At 40.7% G+C, this 25,285-nt stretch overlaps 4 non-coding genes and 11 pseudogenes across 4 annotated transcripts; all 15 read left to right on the forward strand.

Moving 5' to 3' along the window:
- The first annotated feature begins 831 nt into the window (after positions 1 to 831).
- Positions 832 to 950, forward strand: LOC125003248. The gene has a single exon (XR_007112110.1). It is a non-coding gene; the product is annotated as a 5S ribosomal RNA (ribosomal RNA).
- A 101-nt stretch (positions 951 to 1,051) lies between these two features.
- Positions 1,052 to 1,160, forward strand: LOC125002753 (annotated as a pseudogene).
- Positions 1,161 to 1,261: 101 nt separating this feature from the next.
- On the forward strand, positions 1,262 to 1,372 carry LOC125002669 (annotated as a pseudogene).
- Positions 1,373 to 1,473: 101 nt separating this feature from the next.
- On the forward strand, positions 1,474 to 1,592 carry LOC125001489 (annotated as a pseudogene).
- Positions 1,593 to 1,693: 101 nt separating this feature from the next.
- LOC125003243 lies at positions 1,694 to 1,812 on the forward strand. The gene has a single exon (XR_007112105.1). It is a non-coding gene; the product is annotated as a 5S ribosomal RNA (ribosomal RNA).
- Positions 1,813 to 4,539: 2,727 nt separating this feature from the next.
- LOC125003002 lies at positions 4,540 to 4,658 on the forward strand. Its single transcript, XR_007111871.1, has one exon. It is a non-coding gene; the product is annotated as a 5S ribosomal RNA (ribosomal RNA).
- Positions 4,659 to 4,968: 310 nt separating this feature from the next.
- LOC125003122 lies at positions 4,969 to 5,087 on the forward strand. Its single transcript, XR_007111989.1, has one exon. It is a non-coding gene; the product is annotated as a 5S ribosomal RNA (ribosomal RNA).
- A 101-nt stretch (positions 5,088 to 5,188) lies between these two features.
- Positions 5,189 to 5,297, forward strand: LOC125002467 (annotated as a pseudogene).
- Positions 5,298 to 5,398: 101 nt separating this feature from the next.
- Positions 5,399 to 5,507, forward strand: LOC125002622 (annotated as a pseudogene).
- Positions 5,508 to 11,166: 5,659 nt separating this feature from the next.
- Positions 11,167 to 11,285, forward strand: LOC125002476 (annotated as a pseudogene).
- A 101-nt stretch (positions 11,286 to 11,386) lies between these two features.
- LOC125002241 lies at positions 11,387 to 11,505 on the forward strand (annotated as a pseudogene).
- Positions 11,506 to 11,606: 101 nt separating this feature from the next.
- LOC125002337 lies at positions 11,607 to 11,724 on the forward strand (annotated as a pseudogene).
- An 11,502-nt stretch (positions 11,725 to 23,226) lies between these two features.
- LOC125002899 lies at positions 23,227 to 23,341 on the forward strand (annotated as a pseudogene).
- Positions 23,342 to 23,440: 99 nt separating this feature from the next.
- LOC125002984 lies at positions 23,441 to 23,553 on the forward strand (annotated as a pseudogene).
- Positions 23,554 to 24,709: 1,156 nt separating this feature from the next.
- LOC125002068 lies at positions 24,710 to 24,832 on the forward strand (annotated as a pseudogene).
- The last annotated feature ends 453 nt before the right edge of the window (positions 24,833 to 25,285 follow it).

Consider the following 25,285-nt stretch of genomic DNA (forward strand, 5'->3'; position numbering starts at 1 on the left):
AAATTTGGAAAATCTTTTCCACACTCTCTCTTCCTAGCGCACTCCTCACAAAATTTACATAGAATGTGCCATAGAATGTTTTCCTTCATGATGTCATAGAATTCTGTCCTTTCATCAAATCTTTTCCTTTGGCCATGATGGCATAGAATCTTTGCCTTTGATCTTACTGAAAGTTTGTTTTATACAAGCCTCTGTGGATCTGTACATTCTTTAATGCTTCTCAGAGTTACAAATTGACTGCAAGCAAGACAAGGAACACACTTGAATAGAGCATGGTTCATTGATTTTCGTCCAAAGTTTTACAAAACATTTCCCGAATAACAAGCATCAATGGCAACCAACAAAACAGCAAAAGAGCTGAATTTCTCAGTAGGGAGCAGTCTGGGAAATTGCCTGAAAGTGCAATCTTTCCTCAGAGAGTGCGGCTTTGAATTTGTTACCAAATGCTGCAAAAAACAACGAGAAAGTCTGCGTCAAAGTCAACAAGAACCGTCCAGCAATTTTCAGACGGGCAAAAGTTGAAAATGATATGCTGAAATTGACATGCTGAAACAGCTGCGACGTCCGCATAGGTGATGATGATTGGCTAAGGTGCAGTAGGCCTTTCACGATAAGCCATTATCAGGCAGTGTTCAGTTTAAACACAAATCACACCCAAACCTGGTTGGACCGGGTCACCTTGTTTTTCTCTCAGATTCATATCGACCTGTTACATTCTGACTCTACTTCCTGGCAGACTGTATCATTGTAGAAGCTTCAACTCAATAACAAAAATACATGCAATGATGATTTTGACCACTTATATATACTGCGTTTGTGACAGTTAACGTTGCTTACGGCCATACCACCCTGAACACGCCTGATCTCGTTTGATCTCGGAAGCCAATCAGTGTCGGGCCTGGTTAGTACTTGGATGGAAGACCGCCTGGGAATACCAGGTGCTGTAAGCTTTTCATTTTCATCAGGAGACATGGTAACATTTACATCATCAAAATACATGAAATGATCATTTTGACAACTTATATATGCTGCTTTCGTGATGTTTGACATTGCTTACGGCCATACCAACCTGAACACCCCCGATCTCGGAAGCTAAGCAAGGTCCGGCCTGGTTAGTACTTGGATGGGAAACCACCTGGGAATACCAGTTGCTGTAAGCTTTTCATTTTCATCAGGAGGCATGGTAACATTTACATCATCAAAATACATGCAATGATGATTTTGACCACTTATATATACTGCGTTTGTGACAGTCACCATTGCTTACGGCCATACCACCCTGAACACGCCTGATCTCATCTGATCTCGGAAGCAAAAGGCCTGGTTAGTACTTGGATGGGAGACCCCCTGGGAATACCAGGTGCTGTAAGCTTTTCATTCTCATCAGGAGACATGGTAACATTTACATCATCAAAATACATGCAATGATCATTTTGATCACTTATATATACTGCTTTAGAGACGTTTGCCTTTGCTTACGGCCATACCAACCTGAACAATCCCGATCTCGTCTGATCTCGGAAGCTAAGCATGGTCGGGCCTGGTTCGTACTTGGATGGGAGACCGCCTGGGAATACCAGGTGCTGAAAGCTTTTTATTTTCATCAGGAGACATGGTAACATTTACATCATCAAAATACATGCAATAATGATTTTGACCACTTATATATACTGCGTTTGTGACAGTTAATGTTGCTTACGGCCATACCACCCTGAACACGCCTGATCTCGTCTGATCTCGGAAGCTATGCAGTGTAGGGCCTGGTTAGTACTTAGATGGGAGACCGCCTGGGAATACCTGGTGCTGTAAGGTTTTCATTTTCATCAGGAGACATGATAACATTTACATCATCAAAATACATGCAATGGTCATTTTGACCACTTATATACACTGCTTTTGTGACTAACAAAATGGCTTAAGGACATACCACACTGAACATACCCAGTGTCATCTCTCGGAAGTTTAGCAGGGTCAGGCGTGGTTAGTACTTGAATGGGAGGCTGCCCGGGAATACCAGGTCCTGTAAGCCTTTCATTTTCATCAGGGGACACAGGAACATTTCCATCATCATAATACATGCAATATTGATTTTGACCACTTATATGTACCGCTTTTGTGACTGACACCATACCACCTCGTAAGACGCCGTGTTTGCTTGTCTCGCTTGCTTTCAGTTTGAAAGTCTAACAGAATCTACGGACCCACCTAGGTTTGTATAAAACAAACTTTCAATAAGATCAAAGGCAAAGATTCTATGCCATCATGATCAAAGGAAAACATTTCATGACATCATCATCAAAGGAAAACAATTGAGGACATCATCAAAGGAAGACATCCCATGACGTCATCGCCCTGTTTCATCCATCGTTTCTTTTGTATGTGCGTGAGCATGCACGGAACTACGTATGGATGTAACGTTACTCCATGTGCGCGCATGTAGTCGCACGTGCGTCTGTACGTGCGCGAAAACAATACACAAAAATTAGACCAACATGCTCCCATAACTGTGTGTAAAGGTTTGTTTAAGCCTCATCCACATTGTATAATCAATATGTTTGTGTCACGTGTAGTTTAATCATGTGCGGCTGATTCTTTATCGTATTTCCCTCTGAGGTACATAATGTTCTAGCTGGAACCTATTAACAGCGCTACTTGTGGCTTTACTACACAATGATGTAAGTATTATGTAAATTAGTTCTGTTTTTGCGTTTCTTTCGGGCAATACAGCAAACCCCAACGTCTGAGGTGGTAGCCGACGTGTGCTGTCGAGATTTGTCATTAGAAATATTGACAAGTGTTTTCCTAACATTGCTTGTATTTTGCATCAATTTGCTGTTGTCCACAATTTGAACTGACGCCGAAATAAAACGAGGCCAGTGGAGATAACGTGGTCGTTAGCATACGGTGGATAGTGGGGAGCTAACTACGGGCTAAGTTAACGTGCTAACGGCCAATTTCAATGTGTCAGAATGTGTCTGTATGTATGTTAGTATTTTATTTTATTTAACCTTTGTTTACCTAGGCAAGCAATTAAGAACAGTTTTACCGGCTGTAGTTGTGTGTTGTCATTTTTATTGCTGTAAGTTTTCTGTTTGTCTTGGAACAGGCTAACCGGTTTAGCACGTTGTGATGCTGCCGACTGGTACAGCGTTAAATAGTTGTACAACTACAACTATAGCCGAAGAGTCAACCTTAACATATTTGAGTGTTATGGTCTAATGCTGGACTTTTTATGAGAGATCTATAAAAGAGTGATCTATGAAAATAAAAAAGACCCCAGTTAGTTGTCATTAGATGTACTGAATCACTTGAATCTTGAATTAGAGATAAGGCAGGACTATTTTACGTTATTCCCGTGGAGAAATGAAGGTTTTACAGACAATGCAAAATGATAAAACAAACCAAAACCAAAGGAGAGAAACTATATAAAAGTAAATATGTTAAAGGTACAAAAATAATTACATCTACTACTATTTTTCACTAATACTGATACAGTTGGTAGAAGAGTGGTAGTGGTGATTTTGATTGCTCATGCCAAAATCTGACGACATATATTATCATATCAATAGTACCATCGGACGGCAGTGTTTATAGATCTCACTATGTGACACTCAAGATTGAAAGGTGTTAATGAAAACTTTGATCGAGGAACCTAAATGAAAACACAACCAGAGTGGGAGAAAAGAAAATGATCACAGAAAACAGAAGAAATTTGGAAAATCTTTCCCACACTCTCTCTTCCTAGCGCACTCCTCACAAAATTTACATAGAATGTGCCATAGAATGTTTTCCTTCATGATGTCATAGAATTCTGTCCTTTCATCAAATCTTTTCCTTTGGCCATGATGGCATAGAATCTTTGCCTTTGATCTTACTGAAAGTTTGTTTTGTACAAGCCTCTGTGGATCTGTACATTCTTTAGTGCTTCTCAGAGTTACAAATTGACTGCAAGCAAGACAACGAACACACTTGAATAGAGCATGGTTCATTGATTTTCGTCCAAAGTTTTACAAAACATTTCCCGAATAACAAGCATCAATGGCAACCAACAAAACAGCAAAAGAGCTGAATATCTCAGTAGGGAGCACTCTGGGAAATTGCCTGAAAGTGCAATCTTTCCTCAGAGAGGGCGGCTTTGAATTTGTTACCAAATGCTGCAAAAACCAACGAGAAAGTCGGCGTCAAAGTCAACAAGAGCCGTCCGGCAATTTTCAGACAGGCAAAAGTTGAAATTGATATGCTGAAATTGACATGCTGAAACAGCTGCGACGTCCGCATAGGTGATGATGATTGGCTAAGGTGCAGTAGTCCTTTCACGATAAGCCAATCTCAGGCAGTGTTCAGTTTAAACAAAAATCACACCCAAACCCTGGTTGGACCGGGTTGCCTTGTTTTTGTCTCTGATTCATATCTACCTGTTACATTCTGACTCTACTTCCTGGCAGACTGTATCATTGTAGAAGATTCAGCTCAAAAACAAAAATACATGCAATGATGATTTTGACCACTTATATATACTGCGTTTGTGACACTAACGTTGCTTACGGCCATACCACCCTGAACACGCCTGATCTCGTTTGATCTCGGAAGCCAAGCAGTGTAGGGTCTGGTTAGTACTTGGATGGGAGACCGCCTGGGAATACCAGGTGCTGTAAGCTTATCATTTTCATCAGGAGACATGGTAACATTTACATCATCAAAATACATGAAATGATCATTTTGACCACCTATATATGCTGCTTTCGTGATGTTTGACATTGAATACGGCCATACCAACCTGAGCACGCCCGATTTCGGAAGCTAAGCACGGTCGGGCCTGGTTAGTACTTGGATGGAAACCACCTGGGAATGCCAGTTGCTGTAAGCTTTTCAATCTCATCAGGAGACATGGTAACATTTACATCATCAAAATAAATGCAATGATCATTTTGATCACTTATATATACTGCTTTAGTGAAATTTGACGTTGCTTACGGCCATACCACCCTGAACACGCCTGATCTCGTTTGATCTCGGAAGCCAAGCAGTGTAGGGCCTGGTTAGTACTTGGATGGGAGACTGCCTGGGAATACCAGGTGTTGTAAGCTTTTCATTTTCATCAGGAGACATGGTAACATTTACATCATCAAAATACATGAAATCATCATTTTGACAACTTATATATGCTGCTTTCGTGATGTTTGACATTGCTTACGGCCATACCACCCTCAGTACGCCCGATTTCGGAATCTAAACACGGTTGGGCCTGGTTAGTACTTGGATGGGAGACCGCCTGGGAATACCAGGTGCTGTAAGCTTTTCATTTTCATCAGGAGACATGGTAACATTTACATCATCAAAATACATGCAATGATGATTTTGACCACTTATATATACTGCGTTTGTGACAGTTACCATTGCTTACGGCCATACCACCCTGAACACGTCTGATCTCGGAAGATATGCAGCGTCGGGCCTGGTTAGTACTTGGATGGGAGACCGCCTGGGAATACCAGGTGCTGTAAGGTTTTCATTTTCATCAGGAGACATGGTAACATTTACATCATCAAAATACATGTAATGATCATTTTGACCACTTATATATACTGCGTTTGTGACAGTTACCATTGCTTACGGCCATGCCACCATGAACACGCCCGATAGTGGGAGTGGTGATTGCGAGTGGCGCGAATTTCGAATTTGCACAGCGACTGTCTGACTTCTCTGTGATATTTTTGTTCTTTGTTTGAAATCAGAAGAATAGTTGATTTATTTGATCTTTTGTGCTTATCATCCCCGTAATTTCCCCGACGGCTCTCGGGCTGTTCGGGGGATTGTTTTTTTTTTTTCTCTTCCGCCTAAACTTATAATGATGAATCAAGGGGAGGAAGTCACAATGAACCCTCAGATGCAAGGAATGGCTGTAAATACGAAAAAGTTTGAGAGGGAGCTGACGGTGGAGGTGGAGGTGGAAGATACGAAATCAATCGCGGTAATGGACCTGCTGAAAGGTGTAAAAGAAGGAGTGTGGGGAAATTTTAGGTTGTAGAATGAAGACGGACAAGAAATTCGAAATCACAATGAAGGATGGTGCGGGAAGGCAAGTTGATTGATGGTATAAGAATAAATGGAGTGCCAGTGATCGGACGCGACATAATGAACAGCGACATGGTCGTCTCTTTCCTAAACTTACCCGTGTATCTGGAGGACAGCACGATCATGGAAAGACTTAATGAATGGGGGGTCCGGCCACTGTCGGCAATTAAACGCCGTGTGTGGCCGGGCACAGACATTGCCGACGGCACGAGATTTTTAAAAGTCCGTTTCAACGAGCAAGTCAGATCGCTGCCATACTCCACCAAATTTGAAACCATGAGGGGCGTGGAGTATTTCCGTGTGATCCACGATAGACAGATCCAAGTGTGCAGAAAATGCATCAAGCCGGGACACATCTTCAGAGAATGCCCGGAGTTCAAGTGTTTCAGGTGCGGAGAGAGTGGCCACTACGCACGGGAGTGCGCCGAGAGGAGAAGGACGGAGGAGGAGATGGGTGAGGAAGTGGTGGAGGAGGAGAACGGACGCGACAACCACGACGGCGAAGGAGGCCAAGGTCAAACAGAGGTCCTAGACAAGGGTGAGGAAGACATGAGGATCGAGGAAGAGGAGGATCCGAAAACTGGTGGAAAGGATGTCGGTGGAGCGGAGAACACCAGTGGAGCGGACAACAAGAACGCAAATGGAGAGGGTGGAGAGAAACCGAACCCTGCTGCCAAACAAGGAAAGGAGAATGAAGAAAAGGACCGAGGACGGTTAAATGGACATGAAAGAGAGGAAGAGAACGGACAACCAGACTTGACAAAGATCTTTCAAAGATTCTCAGCAAAGCGGAAGGCGGAGAAAGACAAAGAAAGAGAGGAGCGAAAAGGACCGAAATCCGGTATGTGATTGTATAGTTTTGGTTTAAATGTTTACTTTTTGGTTTCTATTTATATTCAGTTTTGCTCTCCATGGCACAATAACCTCTATTAACGCAAATGGGCTAAGAAATAAGAGAAAAATAAAAGAGCTATTATTTGCATACCGCAGCGATATTATATGTATTCAAGAAACTAATTGGGACGAGGACATAGTTAAAGAAATGAGGAGGGAATGGGGGGAGCTATATATTATAATAATGGGGCTAGAAACGCAAGGGGGGTAGCAATAATAATTAAAAAGGATGTTGTCGAAGACATAAAAGAGGTATATAGAGATGAGACAGGGAGACTTTTGGTGATAGATTTTAAATATAGAGAAATAGAATTCAGATTAATAAATATATACGTTCCAAATATAGAAAAAGATAAGTGTTGCATTATTAGAGAACTTAAAAATATAATTGCAGGGAAGTGTATTATAGTTGGGGACTTCAATATAAAATGTAGTCGTCTAGATGTAGGTAAGGGAGTTGAATTTAGATGGGAAAGATCGAGAAACATTCTGTCCGAGCTGATGAAAGAAAAGGGGCTTATAGATGCATGGAGAGAAGAGAACCCGGAGAAGAGAGAATACACAAGGAGGCAGATGAGAGATGGGGTTCTAAAACAAAGTAGAATAGATTTGGTGTTGGTGCAAAGTGGCATTATTGGGTACATCGACAAAATAAGGCATCAAAGAAATAGCTTCAGTGACCATGATGGCGTCATGTTTCGAATTAAGGTGGAGAAAGAAGAGATAGGAGGAGGGATGTGGATATTAAACGCAGGATTAATTGAAGAAGAGGAGTACAAGATACAGATTATGGATTTGCTAGACCGAGAGAATAGGAGAAGAGGAGTGTATAAAGAAAATGACAGGCTAGACGACAGCATAGGAGAACGATGGGAGAAGATAAAAACTTAAATTAAACAAATTAGTATTAGATATAGTAAGAAAAGAAAAGGGAAAATGATGAAGGAGGAAATGGCTCTGAAACAAAAATTGAGGGCGGAGTTAAGTAGAGCAGACAATGAGGAGGGTTATAATATAAACAATTATTTGGAGGCAAAGATGAAGTTAGAGAGGTTTGAGACGGAGAAATGTAGAGGAGCGATTCTGAGAAGTAAAGCAAAATATGCATTAGAAGGTGAAAGGTGCACAGGATATTTTTTGGGGTTAGAGAAAAGAAAACAGAATAGAACATACATAAAGGAAATTAATGACAAAAACGGAGAGAAGATAGTAGATTATGTGGAGATTCTGGAAAGGGTACAAGAATTTTATGGGGATCTCTATAAAAAAGGGGACATAGATCAAGGAAGCATAGATGAAGTGATGGAAAGTGTAGAAAAGAAACTGAGTGAAGAGGATAGGGAATGGTGTGATAGAGACATAAATGAGAAGGAGGTGATAGAGGCCATAGGAGGATTGAAAAGTGGAAAGAGTCCAGGAAGCGATGGGATAGGGATCGAATGGTACAAAGCGTACAAAAATGAGGTAGCGCAAATTTTGGTAGACGTATTCAAGGGGATGGAAAGAACAGGGCAGGTGCAGAATAGGATGGGGGAGGGTGTAATAGCAATAATATACAAAAAGAAAGGAAGTAGGTTAGATTTGGAAAATTACAGGCCAATTAGTTTGCTAAATACAGATTATAAGATATTAACTAAAGTCCTGGCAAATAGGATGAAGGGAGTGGTAGGGAACATAGTACAGAACACGCAGAGTTACAGCATACCCGGAAGAGACATAGCAGACACAATAGCCACAATTAGAGATTCAATAGAACACATGAAAGAGGATGGGAAAGGGGGAGTAGTGTTGGGAATAGATTGGAATAAGGCTTTTGATAGAGTAGACCACAGATTCCTGTTCAGAGTACTGGAGAAAGTTGGGTTCGGGGAGAGGATGGTGGGATGGATAAAGAGGCTGTATGACAGTGCCAAGAGCTGCGTGAAGGTAAACGGTGTCTTGACAAACCTTTTCGATGTGGAGAGATCAGTGAGACAGGGATGTCCCCTGTCAGCACTACTGTATGCAATAGTTGTTGAGCCCCTGGCGATGCTGATCAAAACTGACCAGGAGGTGAAAGGTGTTCAGTTGCCCTATGGAGGGACCTGTGTCATCAATCAATATGCAGACGACACAACTATTACGGTCAGGGACAACAACAGTGTGAAAAGGATGCTACAGATAATAGAAAAATATGGACGGGCATCAGGAGCCAAAATCAACAAAACTAAATCAGAGATCATGTACATTGGAGATATAGAGAGGATAGAAATGGGCTTAAGGGTGGAGGAGAAATATATGAAGGTGTTGGGAGTGTGTCTGGGGGTGGCAAGCAAAGAGGCTAGAGATGAGACATGGACTGGAGTGATTAATAAGATAAAAACAGTATGTACACTATGGAGGGGGAGAAAACTTAAACTGAAAGGAAAAGTGATGGTGGTGAATAATTTGTTATTCTCAGTTTGTGTGTATGTGATGAGAGTGTTAGACATACCAGAGTGGGTTATGAATGTGTTAAACAAAACTATTTGTGATTTTATATGGGAGGGGAAAGGGGTGAAAATTGCACAAAAAACTTTGATAGGGAAGAAGAGAGAGGGTGGGCTGAAGCTCATTGATTTGGAAATGAAAAGAACGGCAATAAGAGTAAGAACGATCCAAAAATACATGGAACGTGGTTTGAACTATGGATGGAAGGAGTTTTTAAGGAAATATGTGGATGAAGTGGGTGGGATAGGAGCCTATGGTTTGTTTATGGGTTTCAAACAATCAATGACAGTTAAAATCCCAGAGTTTTACAGGGAGGTGTTTGAAGCGTGGAGAAAATTTCTACCAAAAGTAGAATATGAGTGTGATGGGTTGCAAATGTTTGTTAACCTACCCTTGTTTCTCAATGAGAAATTTAAATATAATAATAAAAGTCTGTATGAGCCACAATTCATGGTGGCAAATATTAAACAAGTCAAGGATATTATTTATGAGGTCATCCCGGGTTTTTTGAGATTGAATTGTATTTATGATTCTGTGAATGATTTAGATGGTATGGAAAGCAAAGAAAAAGTCAGCCGAATATATGAGCGGATTAAAAGTAGTATACCTCTGGAATGGACAAACATTATTGAAAGAAACTGTGTGATTAAGCAAGACAAACGTACACCCAAGATGTATGTGATTGAAAAAGAGAAGAAATGCCTCTTTGAAAATGTGAAGATGAAAAAGGTATATGAATGGTTAATAGCTGATGTGATAAAAGAGCCAGCAGCAGAGAAAGTTTGGGCTGGCGTGTTCAATGATTTGGATGTTAAGAAGATATGGTTGAATGGGAACATAAAATATAACAGTATAGAGTGTGAAAATAACGATTTCCTTATAAAACATAACAGAATATATACTAATGTGGTGTTTCATAAAATAAATAATGCTGTAAGTGCAATGTGTGATGTATGTAAAAGTGGCCATGAGAGTTTTTTGCACTTTTTTTTAGATTGTTTTGAGTTAGTTGATTTCTTTGATTTCCTGAAAAAACTTTTGAGGAACATTGGCGACTCGGGATCAGAGCTGAAGGAGGGGTGGAGGAAGTTCTTTCTGTTTGGTTTACTTGAAAAGAAAAAGACTGTGAATTTTTGGTTAATTAACTACATTCTGAGCCATGCCAGATTGGCGGTTGTATATAGAAGGAATTACGCTCATTTTGAAGGGAGAAATGTACAAATTAAAGATTTGTTTAAGACAATAATGAAAAGAGATATTGAACTGAACTGCAAGTATGGGGGAGAGGAGGTGAGAGAATTTTTCATGAGTGGGAATAAGTTTATTTGTGATGGCGAAAAGGGAGAAATTTTGTTGAATTGGTGAGAGTTGGATTTGTACTTTTTATTTAGTTTGATTGTTTGATTTTTCTTTTGATACATTCATTAGAACTACGATAGGTTTGTTTCTTTTCTGATCTATGTGCAAAAGTTGACGTGACGTGTAAATTTGTGATTGAAGACTAATAAAAAGAGAAAAAAAAAAAAAAGAACAATCCCGATCTCGTCTGATCTCGGAAGCTAAGCATGGTCGGGCCTGGTTAGTAGTTGGATGGGAGACCGCCTGGGAATACCAGGTGCTGTAAGCTTTTCATTTTCACCAGGAGACATGGTAACATTTACATCATGAAAATTCATGCAATGATCATTTTGATCACTTATATATACTGTTTTAGTGACATTTGACGTTGCTTACGGCCATACCAACCTGAACAAGCCCGATCTTTTCTGATATCGGAAGCAAAGCACGGTCGGGCCTGGTTTGTACTTGGATGGGAGACCGCCTGGGAATTCTAGGTGCTGAAAGCCTTTCATTTTTATCAGGAGACATGGTAACATTTAGCTCATCAAAATAAATGCAATTATGATTTTGACCACTTATATATACTGCATTTGTGACAGTTACCGTTGCTTACGGCCATACCAACCTGAACACGGCTAATCTCGTCTGATCTCGGAAGCTAAGCAGTGTCGGGCCTGGTTAGTACTTGGAAGGGAGACCGCCTGGGAATACCAGCTGCTGTAAGCTTTTCATTCTCATCAGGAGACATGGTAACATTTACATCATCAAAATACATGCAATGATCATTTTGATCACTTATATATACTGCTTTAGAGACGCTTGCCTTTGCTTACGGCCATACCAACCTGAACAATCCCGATCTCGTCTGATCTCGGAAGCTAAGCATGGTCGGGCCTGGTTCGTACTTGGATGGGAGACCGCCTGGGAATACCAGGTCTGTAACTTTTCATTTTCATCGGGAGACTGTAATTTTACATCATCAAAATACAGAAATGTCTTTTGACCACTTTATTCGCGTTTTGTGCATTACCCTCGTTTAAAGCCATCCCACCCTAAACAAAGGTCTGATCTCGAAGAAGCAGTGGGGCCTGGTTAGTATTGGGATGGAACCGCCTGGGGAATCCCGGGTGCTTAAGCTTCTCTTTTTAAACGGGGAACATGGAAACATTTACACATAAAAATACATCAATATCATTTTGTCACTTATATATACGCTTTAGTACATTTGACGTGCTTAGGGCCCATACCCACTAAAACACACCCGTTATCTGATTGGGAATTTTTGCGGGGTCGGGCGGGGTTGTATTTGAAGGGGAGGCTCCCCGGGGAATACCAGCCCTGTAACCCTTTTCATTTTCACGGGGGACACAGGAACATTTCCTCATCAAATAATGAAATAGATTTTGATAACTTATATGTCCCGCTTTTGTGAGACACCATACCACCTCGTAACGCCGTGTTTGTTTGCTCGTTTGTTTCAGTTTGAAAGCTAACAGAATCAAACCCACCTGGGTTGTAAAAAAAAAAACTTTCAAAAAGACAAAGCAAAGTCTATGCCACATGATCAAAGGAAAAACATTTCATGCCCATCATCATAAAGGGGAAAAACAATTGAGGCATCATAAAAGGGAAAGACATCCCAAGTCATCGCCGTTTCATCCTCGTTTCTTTTGAAATTGCGTGATCTTGGGAGGGAGTACGTATGGATGTAACGTTACCCATTGCTCCATGTGTCGCACGTGCGTCTGTACGTGCGCGAAAACAATACCAAAATTAGACCAAAACAGCCCCCATAACTGTGTGTAAAGGTTTTTTTTAAGCCTCATCCCTTTTGTGAAATCAATGGTTTGTGCAGTTATTTTAAAAATCATTTGCTGTTCTGTACGTATTTCCCTTCTGAGGTACATAATGGTCTTGCTGGAACCTTTTAACACGCTACTTGTGGCTTTAAACTACACAATGATGTAATTTTTATGAAAATTTATTCTGTTTTTGCGTTTTCTTTCGGGCAATACGCAAACCCCAACGCTAGGTGGTAGCCGACGTGTGCTGTCGAGATTTGTCTTAAAATTGACAAGGGTTTCCAACATTGCATTTTTTGCTCAATTTGCTGTTGTACACAATTTGAACTGCCCGAAATAAAACGGGCCAGTGGAGATAACGGGGTGTTACATACGGGTAGTGGGGAGCAAAACTACGGGCAAATTTAAACGTGCAACGGCCAATTTCAAGTGTCAGTGTGCTGTAGTATGTTAGTATTTTATTTTTTTTTTAACCTTTGTTTTACCTAGGCAAGCAATTAAAAACAGTTTTACCCGGTGAGTTGTGTTGTCTTTTTTTATTGCGAAAGTTTTCTGTTTGTCTTGGAAACAGGCAAACCGGTTTGCACTTGTGATGCTCCCGCTGGTCCCGCGTTAAAATAGGGTAAAAATAAAAACTTAGCCGAAGACAACCTTAAACTATTTGAGGTTTAGTTTTAATTTGTGGACTTTTTTTTGAAGATCTATAAAAGAGTGTCTATGAAAATAAAAAAGACCCCTTATTTTCATTAGATTACGAATCATAAATCTTGAATGAGAAAAAGGAACTATTTTACTTTTTCCCCCCGGGAGAAATGAAGGTTTTACGACAATGAAAAATGAAAAACAAACCAAAACCAAGGGGGGAAAAAACTATTAAAAAAAATATGTTAAAGTACAAAAATAATTACATCACTACTATTTTTTCCAAATACTGATCATTTGGGTTAGAAAGGGGATGGGGATTTTTTTGTCATCCAAAATCTGACGAATATATTATCATATCAATGTACCCGGAGGGCAGTGTTTAGATTCATATGTGACACCAGTTGAAAGGTGTTAATGAAAACTTTGATCGAGGAAACCTAAATGAAAACACAACCAAGTGGGAGAAAAGAAAATGATAAGAAAACAGAAGAAATTTGGGAAAATCTTTCCCCACTCTCCCCCTACCACTCCTCCAAAATTTACTAGAAGTCCCATAAATGTTTTCCTTCTGATGTCTAGAATTCTGTCCTTTCATAAATTTTTTCCCTTTTGGGCCCCATGTTGGCTAGAATCTTTCCCTTTGATTTTTACGAAAGTTTTTTTGTACAACCCTCTTGGTCTGTAAATTTTAGTGCTTCTCAATTACAAATTGACGAAAGCAAACAACAAAACACACTTGAATAAGCAGGGTTTCTTTTTTTTTGGGCCAAAGTTTTACAAAACTTTCCCGAATAACAAGCATCAAGGGCAACCAACAAAACAGCAAAAAGAGCTGAATATCTCATAGGGACATTGGGAAATTCCTAAAAGTGAAATTTTTCCTCAAGAGGGGGCTTAAATTTTTTAAAACCAAATGCTGAAAAACCAACGAAAAGTCGGCGTAAAAGTCAACAAGACCGCCGGAAAATTTTCAGACGGGGAAAAGTTGAAATTGATATGTAAAATGACATGCTGAAATTGACAGCTGAAACAGCTGCGACGTCCGATAGGTAGAGTTGGGCAAAGGGTGCAGTAGGCCTTTAACGAAAACCCCATCTCGGGCATGTTCATTTAAACACAAATCAATCCAAACCCGGGTTGGCCAATCGCCTTGTTTTTGTCTCTGATTCATATCTCCCTGTTACATTCTGCCTCTACTTCCTGGAGATTTATCTTTGTCAAGCTTCAGCTCAAAAAAAAAAATTCATGCAATGGATTTTGATCACTTATTATATACTGTTTAGGACATTTGACATGTTTACGCCATACCAAACTAAAACACCCCATAGTGGGAGGGTGATTGCGATGGCGCAAATTTTTTCGAATTTGCACAGCGACTGCCTGATTTCTCGTGATTTTTTTTTCTTTGTTTAAATCAGAAGAAAGTTGTTTTATTTGTCTTTTGTGTTACTCCCGAAAATTCCCCCACGGCTTCGGCTGTTCGGGGGATTTTTTTTTTTCCGCCTAAACTTATAATGAAATCAAGGGGGGGAAGATACAATGAACCTCAGATGCAAAAAGGGCGAAAATACAAAAAAGTTTGAGAGGGAGCTGACGGTGGGGGTGGAGGGGGAAGAACAAATCAATCGGGGTAATGGACCCCCCTGAAAGGTTAAAGAAGAGTGGGGGAAATTTTAGGTTGTAGAATGAAGACGGACAAGAAATTCAAACCATAAGGATGTGCCGGGAAAGGAAAAGTTGATTGATGGATAAATAAATGGAGTGCAGGATCGACGTACAAAGAACACGACATGGGTCTCTTTCCCTAAACTTCCCCGTTTCTGGGGGACAGCACATCATGGAAAGACTTAAGAATGGGGGGCCCGGCCAAAGTCGGAAATTAAACGCCGTTGTGGCCGGGCCGCATTGCCGACGGCACAATTTTTAAATCCGATTCAACAAGAAGTCAGTCGCTGCCAAATCCAAAAATTTGAAATATGGGGGGCGTGGAGAATTTCCGTGTGTCCCGATAGAAAAATCCAAGTGTGAAAAAATGCATCAACCCGGGGGACACTCTTCGGGAAATGCCGGATTTTAAAGGTTTCAGGGGGGAAGAGGGGCCATACGCAGGGGGAGTGCGCCGAGGGGAGAAGGACGGGGGAGGAGAGGGTGAGGAAGTGGGGAAGAGAACGGACGCAACAACCACGAGGGCGAAGGAGGCCAAGGTCAAACAGAGGTCCTAACAAGATGAGGGGGGAATGGGGATCGAGGAAAGGGAATCCGAAAACTGGTGGAAAGGTTTGGGTGGGGGGGAGAACACCAGGGGAGCGGCAACAAAAACGCAAATGGAGGGGTGAAGAAACCGAACCCTGCTGCCAACAAGAAAGGGAGAATAAGAAAAGGGCCCCGAGGACATTAAATGGGACATGAAAGAGAGGAAGAGAAGGAAACCAGACTTGACAAAGATCTTTAAAAGATTCTCACAAAGGGGAACGGAGAAAGACAAAGAAAGGAGGAGCGAAAAGGACCAAAAAACCCCGGTATGTGTTGTAAGTTTTGGTTTAAATGTTTACTTTTTGGTTTCATTTATATTCAGTTTTGTCTCATGGCCACAATAACCCTTTTAAGCAAAGGGGCAAAAAAATAAGAGAAAAATAAAAGAGCTTTTTTTGCTACCGCAGCGTTTTATATGTATTCAAGAAAAATTGGGCGGGGAAAGTTAAAGAAATGAAGGGGAAGGGAGGGGAGCTAAATTATAATAATGGGGCTAAAAACGAAAGGGGGGGGTGCAATAATGTTTAAAAAAGGAGTTGTCGAAGACAAAAAGGGTATATAGAGATAGACGGGGAAAATTTTTTGGTGAAAAATTTTAAAATATAGAGAAATAAATTAAATTTAATAATAAGTGATAAAAAAGAAAGTTTCATTTTTAGAGAATTTAAAAATATAATCGCGGGAATGTATTAAGTTGGGGCTTCAATAAAAAAATGTAGTCCCCCTAGGGTTAAGGGAGTTAATTTAGAGGGGAAAAGATCGAAAAAACAGGTCCGAGCTGAGAAAAAAAGGGGCTTATAATGCAGGAGAAAAAGGAATAAAGAAGAGAGAATACACAAGGAGGCAGATGAAGTGGGGTTTCTAAAACAAAGAGAATAATTTGGTTTTGGGGTGCAAAGTGCATTATTGGGTACCGAAAAAATAAGGCTCAAAGAAAAGTTTTCTGACCATGAGGGGGTCAGTTTCGAATTAGGTGGAAAAAGAAGAGATGGGAGGAGGATGGGTTTAAAACCGCAGATTAATTGAAAAAGAGGAGTACAAGATACAGATTATGGATTTGCTAGCCCCAAAGGAATGGGAGAAGAGGAGTGTATAAAGAAAAGACAGGCTAGACACAGATAGGGGAACGAGGGGAGAAGTAAAAACTTAATTAAAAAAATTGTATTAGATATAGTAAGAAAAAAAAAGGGAAAAGAGAAGGGGGAAAAGGCTTGAAAAAAAATTGGGGGCAGAGTTAAGTGGGGCGACAATGAGGAGGGTTTAAAATAAAAACAATTTTTTGGAGGCAAAGTTAAGAGAGAGGTTTGAGACGGAAATGTAGGGGAGCGATTCTGGAATAAAGCAAAATATGCTTTTAAAAGTAAAAGGGTGCCCAGGATATTTTTTGGGTTAGAAGAAAAGAAAACAGAATAAAAACATACATAAAGGGAAATTAATGCAAAAACGGAGAGAAATAGTAATTATGTGGATTTTCGGGAAAAGGGGTACAGAATTTTAGGGGGATCTCTATAAGAAAGGGGACTAGATCAAGGAAGCATGAGGAAGTAGGGAAATGTAGAAAGGAAACTGAGTGAAGGGGTTGGGAATGGTGTGTAGAGACATAAAAGAAGGAGGTGATAGGGGCCATAGGAGGATTAAAAATTTAAAGAGTCCAGGAATGTGGGATAGGGATCGAATGGTACAAAGCGTAAAAAAATGGGGGTAGCGCAAATTCGGGGTAGATGTATTCAAGGATGGAAAGAACGGGGAAATGCAGAATAGGATGGGGGGGGGGTGAAATGCAATAATATACAAAAAAAAAGGAAAGTGGTTAGATTTGAAAACTACAGGCCAATAGTTTGCTAAACAGATTATAAGATACAACTAAAGCCCTGGCAAATGGGATAAGGGATGATAGGGAACAAGTACAGAACACGCAGGTTACGCAAACCAAGGGGACATAGCAGACACAATCCACAATCAAGTTTAAATAGAACCATGAAAGGGGAAAGGGAAAGGGGGGAGAGTGCGGAATAGATTGGAATAAGGCCTTTGAAATAGCCCACAGATTCCCTTTTTAGAGTATGGAAATTTGGGGTTTGGGGGGAGAGAGGTGGGGGAGGTAAGGGGCTGATGACATGCCAAGAGCCGAGGAAGGAAAAGGGTGTCTTGAAAAACCTTTTCGTTTTGGAAAAGGATCATGGACGGGGATTCCCCTTCAGCACTACGTATGCAAAGTTGTTAGCCCCTGGCGATGTGATCAAAACGACCGGGAGGTGAAAGGGTTCAGTTGCCCAGGGGAGGGACCTGTGTCATAATCAATAAAACACACAACTATTGGGTCGGGGAACAACAACAGTGTGAAAAGGGGTCACAGATATAAAAAAATATGGACGGGCACAGGACCCAAAATCAACAAACAAATCAAGATCATGTAATTGGTGATATAAGGGGAAATAGAAAGGGGTTTTAAAGGTGGGGGAAAATACATGAAGGTGTTGGGAGTGTGTCTGGGGGGGGCAAGCAAAGGGCTGAATGAAAAGGGACTGGATTGATTAATAAGATAAAAAACGTATGTACACTAGGGAGGGGGAAAAAAAACAAATGAAAAAAAAAGTAAAGGGGTGAATAATTTGTATTCCCATTTTGTGTTAGTGATGAGAGTGTTAGACATCCCAAGGGGGGGTTTATGAATGTTTAAACAAAACTATTTGGACTTTATATGGGAGGAAAGGGGTGAAAAATTGCACAAAAAACTTTGAAGGGAAGAGAGAGAGGGTGGGCTGAATCATTGATTTGGAAATGAAAAGAACGGCAAAAAGTAAAAAACATCCAAAAATCAGGGAGCGGGGATTGAACATGAGGAAAGGATTTTTTTAAGGAAATTTTGATAAGTGGGTGGGATGGGTGACTAGGGTTTGTTTATGGTTTTTAAAACAATCAATACAGAAAAATCCCAAGTTTTACAGGGGGGTTTTTTAAAGCGTGGAGAAAATTTCTCCAAAAGTGAAAATGAGTGTGATGGGGTTGCAAATGTTTTTAAACCTACCCTTTTTCTCAATAGAAATTTAAATATAATAAAAAAATTTGTAGACCCACAATTCAGGTGGCAAATATTAAACAATCAAGGAAAATTTTTTTGAGGTCACCCCCGGGGTTTTTTGGATTAAAATTTGTTTTTATGTTTCTGTGAATGATTTAGATGGTATGGAAAAAAAAAAAAAGTCACCGAAAATGAGCGGATTAAAAGTAGAAAACCTCGGGAATGGACAAACATTATTAAAAGAGACTGTGTGATTAAGAGCAAGCGTAACCCAAGAGTATTGATTTAAAAGGAAAAAAATGCCTCTTTGAAAATGTGAAGTTTAAAAAGGTATTGAATGGTTAAAAGCTGATGGGTTTAAAAAACCGCAGAGAGAAAGTTTGGGCTGGCGGTTCAATGATTTGGATGTTAAAAGATATGGTTGAAGGGAAAATAAAAAATTTAAAAGTATAGATTTGAAAAAAACGATTTCCTTATAAAAAAATAACAGAATATTTAAAAAGAAGTGGGGTTTTCATAAAATAAATAATGCGGTAAGGGCAATGTGTGGATGATGAAAAAAAGGCCTGAGAGTTTTTGCCTTTTTTTTTAGATTGTTTTTTGTTTGTTGATTTCTTTGATTTTTTGAAAAAAATTTTGAGGAACTTGGCGCTTGGGGTCAAGCTGAAGGGGGGGGTGGGGAAGCTCTTTTTTTTTGGGTTTACTTGAAAAGAAAAAAACTGTGAATTTTTTGGGTTAAAATTTAAAACATTTGACCCCTGCCCGATTGGCGGTTTTATAAAGAAAGGGAAATTATCTCATTGAAGGGGGAAATGTAACAAATTTAAAAATTTGTTTTAAGACAATAATGAAAAGAGTATTGAAATGAACTGCAAGTATGGGGGGGAGGAGGTAGAGAATTTTTTATGGGGGGAAAAAATTTATTTGTGAGGGGGAAAAGGGAGAAGTTTTTTGAATTGGTGAAGTTGGATTTTATTTTATTTAGTTTTTATTTTTTGTTTTTCTTTTGAAAATTCATGAAACTATATGGTTTGTTTCTTTTTGATCTTTTGGGGAAAAGTTGACGTGACGTGTAAAATTTTTGATTTAAACCAAAAAAAAAAAAAAAAAAAAAAAAAGAACACCCCATCTCGTCATCTCGGAAGCTAAGCTTTGGGCGGGCCCCGGTTTTCACTTGGTGGGAGCCGCCTGGGAATACGGTGCTGTAAGCCCTTTCCTTTCATAGGAGACATGGTAACTTTTTTCATCATCAAAAAACATGCAAAAGATGATTTTTACCACTTAAGGGGCTGGGCCCGTAATTTTGAATATCATCAAAAAGTTTAATTTTTTCAGTAATTCCATTTAAAAGGTGAAACTTTTACGTAAAAATTTTTTCCAAAACATAGGATAATTTAAAGTGTTTATTCATTTTTATTTTTTTTTATTTCAACTGACAGCTAAAAGAAAACACCAAATTTAGTATCTCAGAAAATTGAATATTTGACAAGGCCAAAGAAAAAAAAAGTTTTTTTTTTGAAAGTTTTTTCCCCCGGAAAAGAATGAAAAGAAAAGCAGCCATGTTAGCACTCAATCTTAGTCGGGGCTCCTTTGCCTCAAACACTGCATTAAAAGCGGCGTGGCTGGACTCGATCAGTTGTGGCACTGCCGGGGGTTATGAGACCCGGTTGCTTGAAGTCGCTTCAGCTCCTCTGCATTGTTGGGTTAGCGATTGCATCTTCCCCTTCACAAAACCCCATAGATTTTCTATGGGGTTTTAAAGGCAGGCGGTTTGCGGCCAATCAAGGACAGGGGGGCCCCTGGTCCTTGAACGGGACTGGTGTTTTGGCACGTGTGCAGGTGCCAATCCTTTTAAAAGTAAATCTGCATCTCCATAAGTTGGTCACAGCAGGAAACATCAAGTGCTCTAAAAATTTCCCGGGAGACGCCATTGACCCCTTTGGTTCAGGGAAAAAGAGTGGGCCAACACCCGGGAGATGACATGGCACCCCAAACCATCAGACGGGGGGAAACTTTTTCACTGACCTCATGCAAAGTGGTTCTGTGCTTTTCCGCTCTTCCTCCAACTCTGGGTCCTTGTTTCCAAAAAGGGAAAACAAAATTTGCTTTTATCAAAAAATAACTTTGGACCCATCAGAGCAGTCCATCCTTTGGGCCCCCCGGGGAGACGCTTTTTACGCTGTTTCTTGTTCAAGAGTGGCTGACACACGGAATGCACGCGAACCCTGTCTTTCATGCTCTTTTCGTGGTGGTTCTTGAACGCTGACTCCGCTGCAAACCACTTTTTTGTGGAAACTCCCCCACTTTTTTTAATGGGTTTGCGTCACAATTCTCTCAGGGGGCGGGTTATCCCTAAATTTTACACTTTTTTTACCCCATTTTTTCCCTCCCTTCGCCTTCTGTTAATGTGCTTGGGGACAGAGCTCTGCGAACAGCCCTCTTTAGCAATCAAATTTTTTTCTTGCCCTCCGTACAAGGGGTCAAATTTGTCTTTTGGACAACTGTTAATCAGAAATTTTCCCCCTGATTTGGGCCTTCAGAACAAACTGAGAAATTTTAAAAAAGGCCCTTTTAGGCGTTTTGAGTTAACAGCTGTTAGGTGGCAACCTGTCTTCTTAAGACCTTTTCAGAATATTTTAATTTTTTAGATACTGAATTGGTGTTTTCATTAGCTTTTTGTAATAATAAAAAAGAAAAAAGAATAAACCTTGAAATATATCACTATTTTTGGAAGGGAAAATATCGTAACAAGTTTCACCTTTTTAATGGAAATTTCTGAAATAATTCACTTTTTGATGATATCAATTTACTGGCCAGCACTGTATATAATGCTTTTTGCAGTTTCCCTGCTTACCCTAAACCCCCCTTTAAAACGCCTGATCCGTCTGTATCGGGGAAAGGAAAGCACGGTCAGGCGGTTAACTTGGGGGGGACCCGCCTGGGTTTTACCATGCTGTAACCTTTTTTATTTTTATCAGGGACATGGTAACATTTACATCATCAAAATACATGCAATGATATTTTTACCAATTAATATACTCGTTTGGACTACCATTGTTTCGGGCCCTACCACACTGAACACGGGCCCGATCTCGTTGATCTCGGAAGCTAAGCAGTGTAGGACCTGGTTAGTACTTTGGGTGGGAACCCCCTGGGAAACCAGTGCGAAGGGTTTTCATTTTTATAAGGGGGACATGGTAACATTTTCATCACAAAATAATGCTATCTTTTGATCACTTTTATTATGCTTTTGGACATGTAGTTGTTTACGGGCCCTACCCAAACCCGAACAAGCCCGATCTCGTCTGATCTCGGAAGTAAGCACGGGCGGGCCTGTTAGTACTTGGATGGGAGAACCGCCCGGGAATCTAGGTGCTGTAAGCCTTTCATTTTTTAAAGAAAATGGTAAAATTTTCATCATCAAAATACTGCCAATGTCATTTTGATCACTTATATATATATGCTTTTGTGACATTTTCCGTTGCTTACGGCCTACCAACCGAACAAACCCCATTCGTCTGATCTCCGGGGGCGAAAACATGGTCGGGCCCGGTTAGTACTTGGGTGGGAACCGCCTGGGAATACCCGGGGCTGAAGTTTTCTTTTTCATCAGGAACAGGTAACATTTACATATCAAAAAACATTCAATACATTTTGATCACTTATATTAACTGCTTTAGTGCATTTTACTTTGCTTTCGGCCCAAAACCCAAACCCGAAAAACCCATCCGTCTGATTCGGAAGCTAACACGGTCAGGGCCTGGTTAGTACTTGGATGGGAGACCGCCGGGAATTTTAGGTGCGTAACCTTTAATTTTATAGGAGACTGGGGAACATTTTCATCATCAAAAAACAGCAATGATGATTTTGACCACTTATATATACGCGTTTGTGCAGTTACCCTTTCTTTCGGCCCTACCACCCTGAACACGCCTGATTCGTTAAACTCGGGAAGTAAGCATGTCGGGCCTGGTTTGTATTGGGGGGGAGACCCCGGGAAAACCCGGTGCTGAAACCTTTTATTTTCTCAGGGGAATGGAACATTTACATCACAAAATACATGCAAAGATGATTTTTACCACTTATAAACTGCGTTTGTGAAAAGTTACCTTTTTACGGCCATACCACCCTGAACACGCCTGATCTCTTTGATCCCGGAAGCTAAGGGCGTGGTTAGTACTTGGAGGGAGACCGCTGGGAATACCAAGTGCTGTAAGTTTTCATTTTATCAGGGACATTGGGGACTTTACATCATCAAAATCATGCTGTGAATTTTGAGCACTTATATATACGCTTTTGTGACATTTGACTTGCTTACGGCCATACCACCTGAACACGGCCGATCTCGTTGATCTCGGAAGTTAGCAGGTCGGGCCTGGTTAGTACTTGGATGGAGACCGCTGGGAATACTATGTGCTGTAAGCCTTTCATTTTCATCAGGAGACATGGTAACATTTACATCATCAAAATACATGCAATGATGATTTTGACCACTTATATAACTGCGTTTGTGACAGTTACATTGCTTACGGCCATCCACCTGACACGCCTGATCTCTCTGATCTCGAAGCTGTTGGGCCTGGTTAGTACTTGGGATGGGAGACGCCTGGGAATACAGGTGCTGTAAGCTTTCATTTTCATCAGGAGACATGGTACATTTTCATCATCAAAATACATGCAATGATGATTTTGTACCATTTTATACTGCGTTTGTGACAGTTACTTGCTATGGCCATACCACCGAACACGCCTGATCTCGTCTGATCTCGGAGCTAAGCAGTGTAGGGCCTGGTTAGTACTTGGATGGGAGACCGCCTGGGAATACAAGGTGCTGTAAGCTTTTCATTTTCATCAGGAGACATGGTAACATTTACATCATCAAAATACATGCAATGATCATTTTTACCCCTTATATATACTGCTTTAGTACATTTGACTTGCTTACGGCCATACCAACTGAACACGCCTGATCTCGTCTGATCTCGGAAGCTTAGCACTCGGGCCTGTTAGTACTTGGATGGGAGACGCCTGGAAATACAGGTGCTGTAAGCTTTTCATTTTCATCAGGAGACATGGTAACATTTACATCATCAAAATACATGCAATGATGATTTGACCACTTATATATAACTGCGTTTGTGACAGTTACCATTGCTTACGGCCATACCACCCTGAACACGCCTGATCTACTGATCTCGGAAGCTTGGGTCTGGTTAGTACTTGGATGGGAGACCGCCTGGGAATACTAGGTGCTGTAAGCCTTCATTACTTCATCAGGAGACATGGTAATTTACATCATCAAAATACATGCAATGATCATTTTGACCACTTATATATACTGCGTTTGTGACAGTCACCATTGCTTACGGCCATACCACCGAACACGCCTGATCTCGTCTGATCTCGGAAGCTATAGCATGTAGGGCCTGGTTAGTACTTGGATGGAGACCGCCTGGGAATACCAGGGCTGTAAGCTTTTCATTTTCATCAGGAGACATGGTAACATTTACATCATCAAAATACATGCAATGATGATTTGACCACTTATATATACTGCTTTAGTGACATTTAGACGTTGCTTACGGCCATACCACCTGAACAGCCGATCTCGTCTGATCTCGGAAGCTATAAGTCGGGCCTGTTAGTACTTGGATGGGAGACCGCCTGGGAATACCAGTGCTGTAAATTTTATTTTGATCAGGAGACATGGTAACATTTACATCATCAAAATACATGCAATGACATTTTGAGCACTTATATATACTGCTTTAGTGACATTTGACATTGCTTACGGCCATACAACCTGAACACGCCCGATCTGTCTGATCTCGGAAGCAGCACGGTCGGGCCTGGTTAGTACTTGGTGGAGACCGCCTGGGAATACAGGTGCTGTAAGCTTTTCATTTTCATCAGGAGACATGGTAACTTTACATCATCAAATACATGCAATGATATTTTGACCACTTATTATAACTGCGTTTGTGACAGTTACCGTTGCTTACGGCCATACCACCCTGAACACGCCTGATCTCGTCTGATCTCGAAGGCAGTGTGGGCCTGGTTAGTACTGGATGGGAGACCGCCTGGGAAATACAGGTGCTGTAAGCTTTTCATTTTTCATCAGGAGACATGGTAACATTTACATCATCAAAATACATGCAATGATGATTTTGACCACTTATATATATGCGTTTGTGACAGTTACATTGCTTACGGCCATACCACCATGAACACGCCTGATCATCTCGTCTGATCTCGGAAGCTAAGCAGTGTAGTGGGCCTGGTTAGTACTTGGATGGGAGACCGCCTGGGAATACAGGTGCTGTAAGCTTTCATTTTCATCAGGAGACATGGTAACATTTACATCATCAAAATACATGCAATGATCATTTTGACCACTTATATATACTGCTTTAGTGACATTGACATTGCTTACGGCCATACCACCTGAACACGCCTGATCTGTCTATCTGGAAGCTAATGCAGGTCGGGCCTGGTTAGTACTTGGATGGGAGACCGCCTGGAATACCAGGTGCTGTAAGCTCTTTCATTTTCATCAGGAGACATGGTAACATTTACATCATAAAATACATGCAATGATGATTTTGACACTTATATATACTGCGTTTGTGACAGTTACATTGCTTACGGCCATTAACCACCTGAACACGCTCTGATCTCGGACTGATGCAGGGGTCGGGCCTGGTTAGTACTTGGATGGGAGACCGCTTGGGAATACTAGGTGCTGTCAGCCTTTCATTTTCATCAGGAGACATGGTAACAT

This window comes from Mugil cephalus, chromosome 23, assembly GCF_022458985.1.
Source record: "Mugil cephalus isolate CIBA_MC_2020 chromosome 23, CIBA_Mcephalus_1.1, whole genome shotgun sequence".
Classification (NCBI taxonomy): Eukaryota; Metazoa; Chordata; class Actinopteri; order Mugiliformes; family Mugilidae; genus Mugil; species Mugil cephalus.